Source organism: Hyla sarda, chromosome 1, assembly GCF_029499605.1.
Source record: "Hyla sarda isolate aHylSar1 chromosome 1, aHylSar1.hap1, whole genome shotgun sequence".
In the NCBI taxonomy this organism is placed as follows: domain Eukaryota; kingdom Metazoa; phylum Chordata; class Amphibia; order Anura; family Hylidae; genus Hyla; species Hyla sarda.
This window is the reverse complement of record NC_079189.1, coordinates 342,502,424-342,510,681: the sequence shown is the minus strand read 5'-3', so window position 1 is coordinate 342,510,681 and position 8,258 is coordinate 342,502,424.

Sequence of the window (8,258 nt, the reverse complement as noted above, 5' to 3'; positions counted from 1 at the left end):
ATGAGGAGGTGGTTTGTTACATTGTGTCACCCCAGTAGTAAGGAGATTACATGAGGAGGTGGTTTGTTACATTGTGTCACCCCAGTAGTAAGGAGGTTACATGAGGAGGTGGTTTGTTACAGTGTGTCACCCCAGTAGTAAGGAGAGTTGGGGTGTGGCTTGTACCTCTTTTGTATCAGCAAAAGTTTGGAGGTATGCAGTAGCCCTGTAGTGGAGCAGAGAAGAGTTGCCCTGCTGCTGCGTCGACGACGTGAAAGGAAGAGGAGCCGGAGCCTGCCCTGAGGACTGGAGGGTACTGTAAAAAAATGTATATATAACATGACTTGGGCCCTCGGGCCCGGGGCAGAATTCTATTGAAGTGGCAGCTAGCTGGGGCCTGCTGTCTGGGGCAAGGGCTAAGGACTAAAAGTATATGGGGGGGGGGGCAACAATTAGCAGAGAGAGGCCTACAACTAACTATATAAGGGCAAGTTGTGCCCACATAGTTGTTGTAGGCCCTGTTTGCAAATAGTTTCCCACAGGTCTACAACAACTATAAAGGGGCAACTATCAACAGAGGTTTCCACACAAACTATATGGAGCCTCCATATAGTTTGGGTAGGCCTCTCTGTTAATAGTTGCTTTTATTGCACAATCCCTTAAGGACACAGGGTATAAGTGTACGCCCTGCAACCACTTTTGCAGTTTAAAGTGTCCTCAAAAACGGAGAGTTTCATACCCACCGGGTCCAGGCTGCTATCAGCAGCAGGGGCTCATGGCTAATGGCTGACAACGCCGATCAGGTGATTAACCCTTTAGATGCCTAAATGCGGGAAATTGGCTCCAGCGGGCTAATCATTATCACCGTGACAAAATCATATTCTAAAGGGATAAAATTATTGTGAAAAAAATGTGTAGGTGAAAAAATAAAAAAGTAATTAATGGGAATAAGCCCCTTCCCAAATAACAGTTTGAATCATCCCCCTTTTCCCCTTTTTCAAATAATATTAAACATATACAAATTTATTGCACATGTCCAAACTATTTAAATCTAGCATTAATATATTATTTAGGTCTGGGGGAGGAGTTATGGGCATATGGGTGGAGTCGGGGTGGGCCATGGGGGGGCAGGCCTTGAGCTGTGTAAGGGGCCCCAAAATTTCTGATGGCCACCCTGCTGAAGCATGTCATCAGTTCCTGCAAGAGGAAAGCATTGATGCTATGGAGTGGCCCGCCCGTTTCCCAGACCTGAATCCGATTGAGCACATCTGGGACATCATGTCTCGCTCTATCCACCAACAACAAAAGTGGGGGGGGCAATTTTAAAATGTGTGTGTGTGTATATATATATATAGTAGCTGAGTACCCGGCGTTGCCTGGTTTTTCCTTCCTCATCCTTGTTGGGGAGGAAAATCAACAGAGGAGGAAGCTTTTGACTTCATATCCAATCCCCATATATTGTTGTCATATCCCAACCCCATATCCCGTCCTCCTACCCCGACCTTCTAACTCAACCTCCTATCCTGTCCTCCTTTCCCGAACTCCTATCCCGACCTACTATCCCATCCTCCTATCCTGTCCGCCTATCTCCACCTCCTATCTCCTCCTTATATCCTGACCTCCTAACTAGACCTCCTATCCCACCTTCCTATCCCAACCTCCTATCCCACCCTCCTATCCCCTCCTCCTATCTTAACCTCCTATCCCGACCTCCTATCCCGACCTCCTATCCCGTCCTCCTATCTCCACCTCCTATCCCCTCCTCTTATCCCGTCCTCCTAACTCAACCTCCTATTCCGACCTCCTATCTCGACCTCCTATCCCGTCCTCCTATCCCGACCTCCTATCCCGTCCTCCTATCCTGACCTCCTAACTCGACCTCCTATCCCATCCTCCTATCCCTCCTCCTATCTCGACCTCCTATCCTGTCCTCCTATCTCGACCTCCTATCCGTCCTCATATCCCGACCTCATATCCCGACCTCCTATCCCGACCTCCTATCTCGACCTCCTATCTCGACCTCATATCCCGACCTCCTATCCTGACCTCCTATCCCGTCATCCTAGCTCGACCTCCTATCCCGACCTCCTATCCCGACCTCCATTCCCATCCTCCTATCCCGTCCTCCTATCACGACCTCCCATCCCATTCTCAAATCCCGTCCTCAAATCCTGACCTCCTAACTCGACCTCCTATCCCGACCCGTAATATGTGCACCAGGTAGGAAAGGAGGAAGCTTTTGACTTCATATCCAATCCCCATATATTGTTGTCATATCCCAACCCCATATCCCGTCCTCCTACCCCGACCTTCTATCTCAACCTCCTATCCTGTCCTCCTTTCCCGACCTCCTATCTTGACCTACTATCCCATCCTCCTATCCTGTCTGCCTATCTCCACCTCCTATCTCCCCCTTATATCCTGACCTCCTAACTAGACCTCCTATCCCACCTTCCTATCCCAACCTCCTATCCCCTCCTCCTATCCCCTCCTCCTATCTTGACCTCCTATCCCGTCCTCCTATCTCCACCTCCTATCCCTTCCTCTTATCCCGTCCTCCTAACTCGACCTCCTATTCCGACCTCCTATCTCGACCTCCTATCCCATCCTCCTATCCCGACCTCCTATCCCGACCTCCTGTCCCATCCTCCTATCCCGTCCTCCTATCCTGACCTCCTAACTCGACCTCCTATCCCATCCTCCTATCCCTCCTCCTATCTCGACCTCCTATCCCGACTTCCTATCCCATCCTTCTATCTCGACCTCCTATCCCGTCCTCATATCCCGACCTCCTATCCCGACCTCCTATCCCGACCTCCTATCCCGACCTCCTATCTCGACCTCCTATCTCGACCTCCTATCTCGACCTCCTATCTCGACCTCATATCCAGACCTCATATCCCGACCTCCTATCCTGACCTCCAATCCCGTCATCCTATCTCGACCTGCTATCCCGACCTCCTATCCCGACCTCCATTCCCATCCTCCTATCCCGTCCTCCTATCACAACCTCCCATCCCATTCTCAAATCCTGTCCTCAAATCCTGACCTCCTAACTCGACCTCCTATCCCGACACGTAATATGTGCACCAGGTATTGAAATATCTCCAGCCTTACAGAAGTTATGTGAGAACATACATTTCCCATTGATTTTCAAGGGATTTTAAACAAAAACCCCGACACTCACAAATGGGGGTGGTTAAGGGTTAAATTAACTATCCTATATTTTAAGTGGACATATAAGTAACACGTGACCAAGTATTATCGAAATATCTCCAGCCGTTTGGAAGTTATGCAGTAACATATATTTCCTATAGAGTTGTATGGGACTTTAAACATAAACCCCGCCCCTGGCAAATGGGGGTGAGTAAGGGTTAAATTACCTATCCTATGTTTGTTGTTGACATATAAGTAACATGTGTGCCAAGTTTCATGTTAATATCTTTAGCCGTTTTGACGTTTTTGTGGAACATACATACATACATACAAACACACACACATTGAGTTTTATATATATATATATATATATATATATATATATATATATATATATATATATATATATATATATATATATATATATACACACACACACACACCGTGCAGAACATGTTTAATAAAAAAATAAAATCAGATTTTTGCACTCCCTCTGCAAACTGCACTCTCAGGTAGGTAAGGTAGCCGCACTGCTCGCTCAACTCATTCCCTCTGCAAACTGCTTTCTCAGGTAGATCATGTGTAGCCGTACTGTCCACTTTACTGGCTCCCTCTGCAAACTGCAATCTCAGGTAGGTAAGGTGTAGCCGCACTGTCCGCCTGCTCTGCTCCCCCTTTCTTGCTCAGGTCCCCCTTACTTGTTATGCTCTCAGGTCCCCCTTACTTGCTCTGCTCTCTGCTCCCCTCTACTTGCTCTGCTCCCTCTTACTTGCTCAGCCCCCCTTACTTGCTCTGCTCCTCCTTACTTACTCAGCCCCCTGCTGCTCCTTACTTTGTCAGCATCCCTTATTTGCTAAACCCCCCTTACTTGCTAAGCACCCCCTAATTTGATCAGCCCCCCTATTAGCTCAGCCCCCCTTAATTGCTCAGCCTCCCCTGTTTATCATCCCCCCTTACTTGCTCAGTCCCACCTTACTTTTTCTGCTCCTCCATACTTGCTCTGCTTTCTGCTGCCCCTTCCTTGCCCAGCCCCCTTACTTGCTCAGCCACCTATTAGCTAAGCCTCCTCTTACAGCTCAGCACCCCTTATTTGCTCAGTCCCCCTCTTATTAGCTAAGCCCTCCTTACTTGCTCATCACCCCTATTTGCTCAGCCTTCCCCCTTATTTGCTCAGCCCCCTCTTATTAGCTCAGCCCCCTTACTTGCTCAACCCCCCTATTTGCTCATCCCCCTCTTACAGCTTCTGCCTTATTTGTTCAGCCCCCCCTTACTTGCTCAGCTCCCCCTTACCTTACTTGCTCAGCCTCCCTCCCTTATTTGCTCAGCCTTCTCCCCCTTATTTGCTCAGCCCCCTCTTATTAACTCAGCCCCCCTTACTTGCTCAGCCCCCCTAGCTTCCCCATCTTACAACTTCCCCCTTATTTGTTCAGCCCCCCCTTACGTGCTCAGCTCCCCCTTACATTACTTGCTCAGCCTCCCTCCCTTATTTGTTCATCTCCCTTTACTTGCTCAGCTCCCCCTTAACTTACTTGCTCATTCCCCCTTGTTAGTTCAGCCCCCCTTAAGTTATTTGCTTAGTTCCCCTTTATTAGCTCAGCCCCCCCTTATTTGCTCAGCTTTCCCTTACTGTACTTTCTCAGCCCCGCTTATTAGCTCTGCCCCCCTTATTTGCTCAATCTCCTACCTTATTTGTTCAGACCCCACCTTACGTTATTTTGTCAGCCCCCTCAGACCCCCTTACTTGCTCTTCCTAACTAATCCTAACTGTCCTAACTACTCTTGGCTCTTCTCACTCTACTCCCCTTTCCTTGCTCAGTTCTCCTTACTTTATTTACTGATCTTGCTCTTCAGGTTCTAACGTCTTCTCACTTCTTTCACCGTCCGCAATGTGTGCTCCCGCTTCTCTTCCTCTCTTTCTGTCCGCCCAATCCGTCTGCCAGAAAGCACAGGTTGCACGCATGTGACCCTGCCGCTGCTCAGCCAAATCAAAATAATAAGCAGCGAGGTGAAAGGGAGGGGAAAAGGAAGCAGTGCTCCCTTGACGTGGAGGCAAATGCCGCCAGAGCGGCGCCAGCTGAGTTATTAGAATATAACTTAGTTTATTTTAAATTGGGGGGGCACAAGGGGGGGCATGCCAGTGATGCCACATTGCACCACAGACTGTCCAGGAGTTGGTGGATGCTTTAGTCCAGGTCTGGGAGGACATCCCTCAGGAGACCACCTACCACCTCATCAGGAGCATGCCCAGGCGTGGTAGGGAGGTCATACCGGCACGTGGAGGCCACACACACTACCTCATTTTGACTTGTTTCAAGGACATTACATCAAAGTTGAATCAGCCTGTAGTGTGGTTTTCCATTTTGATTTTGAGTGTGACTCCATATCCAGACCTCCATGGTTTGGTAAATTTGATTTCCATTGATATTTTTTGTGTGATTTTGTTGTCAGCACATTCAACTATGTAAAGATGAAAGTATTTCATATGATTCGTTCATTCATTCAGATCTAGGATGTTATCTTAGTGTTCCCTAGTGTTGAGCGGCATAGGCCATATTCGAATTCGCGAATATTCGCGAATATATGGACGAATATTCGTCATATATTCGCGAATATTCGCATATTCGTTATATTCTCGTTTTATTTTCGCATATGCGAACATTCGCGTATGCGAAAATCAACATATGTGAAAATTAGCATATACAAAATTAACATACGCGAAAATTCGCATATGCGAAAAGTAGCATATGCTAATTTTCGCATATGCAAATTTTTGCACACCAGTCTCACACAGTAGTATTACAGCCTTCTTTACACCACACAAGCTGGAAGCAGAGAGGGATGATCACTGTGATGTGTACTGTGAAGAAAAAAAAATAAATAAATAAACGAATATTCGTAATTACGAATATATAGCGCTATATTCGCGAAATTTGCGAATTCGCGAATATGCGATATTCGCGAATAATATTCGAATTGCGAATATTCGCGAGCAACACTAGTGTTCCCTTTATTTTTTTGAGCAGTGAATATATATATATATATATATATATATATATATACACACCTTTTTGGGTAGCTTATGCTGATGTTATTAAGGCCATAGTATAATGAATCTCTGAATTCAGGGGGAGGCAAGGAAATCCAGTCACATACAAGAGGCAATGCTGCTAAGCTGGTAAGCATTCACATCTTGTATTAATGGCTTAAAAGGGTACTCTACTGGAAAACATTTTTTTTTTTTTTAATCAACTGGTGCCAGGAAGTTAAACAGATTTGTAAATTACTTCTATTAAAAAATCTTAATCCTTACAGCACTTATCAGCTGCTGTTATGATCCACAGAAGTTCTTTTCTTTTTGAATATCCTTTCTGCCTGAACACAGTGCTCTTTGCTGACACCTGTGTCCATTTTAGGAACTGGCCAGAGTAGAAGCAAATCCCCATAGAAAATCTGTCCTGCTCTAGACAGTTCCTAAAATGGACAGAGGTGTCAGCAGAGAGCACTGTGGTCAGACAGAAAGGAAATTCAAAAAGAAATGAACTTCCTGTGGAGCATACAGCAGCTGATAAGTACTGGAAGAATTAATATTTTTTTAGTAGAAGTAATTTACAAATCTGTTTAACTTTCTGGCACCAGTTGATGTTTAAAAAAATGTTTTCCAGTGGAGTACCCCTTTAATGAAGGTGGGAGCTCTAAACGACTATAAAGATTGCATTTTGCAAGATATTTAAAAGTTGATAATACATAATAACCTAGTAAAGCATAGCTTAATGCATTGAGCATACATAAATGCTTATAAATGGATATTTTACCTTTTGTGATATATATATATATATATATATATATATATATATATATATGTATACAGTCATTGCCATAAATGTTGGCGCCCCTGACATTTTTGAAGTATTTCTCACAGAAAAGGATTGCAGTAACACATGTTTTGCTATACACATGTTTATTCCCTTTGTGTGTATTGGAACTAAACCAAAAAGGGAGGGGAAAAAAACAATTTGGACATAATGTCACACCAAACTCCAAAAATGGTCTGGACAAAATTATTGGCACCCTTTCAAAATTGTGGATAAATAAGATTGTTTCAAACATGTGATTCTCCTTTAAATTCACATGTTTAGTTCCAATACACATAAAGGGAATAAACATGTGTATAGCAAAACATGTGTTACTGCAATCCTTTTCTGTGAGAAATACTTCATTTTCTTGAAAAATTTCAGGGGTGCCAACATGTACGGCCATAACTGTATTTATGCATATATATATATATATATATATATATATATATATATATATACAGAGGGGATCAAAAGTGTGGGCACCCCAGGTAAAATTTTGTATTAATGTGCATAAAGGAAAGATGGAAAAATCTCCAAAAAGCATCAAATTACAGAATAGACATTCTTCTAATATGTCAACAAAAGTTTGATTTTATTTCCCTCATTTACACTTTCAAAATAACAGAAAACAAAAAAATGGCATCTGCAAAAGTTTGGGCACCCTGCAGCATTATCACAGCTAGTAAACGCTTGCTTGAGGTATCTTTGCCCATTCTTCCTTACAAAAGTCTTTCAGTTCTTTGAGATTTCTGAGCTGTCTGGCACGCACTGCTCTTTTAAGGTCTATCCATAGATTTTCGATTATGTTGAGGTCAGGAGATTGTGAAGGCCATGGCAAAACCTTCAGTTTACGCCTCTTGATGTAATCCCCTGTGGATTTCGAGGTGTGTTTAGGATCATTATCCATATGTAGAAGCCATCCTCTCTTTAACTTCAGCTTTTTCACACATGGCATCACGTTAGCATCCACAATTTGCTGACATTTTATTGAATCAATTTTTCCTTCTACTCGTGAGATGTTCCCTGTGCCACTGGCTGCAATACAACCCCAAAGCATGATTGATCCACCCCCATGCTTAACAGTTGGACAGAGTTTTTTTTCATTAAATTCTGTTCCCCTTCTTCTCCAAACGTACCTTTGCTCATTCCGGCCAAAAAGTTAAATTTTAACCTCATCGGTCCACAGAACTTGTTTCCAAAATGCATCAGGCTTGTTGCAAAGTTCAAACGTTGATTTTTGTGGTGAGGACATAGAAGAGGTTTTCAACT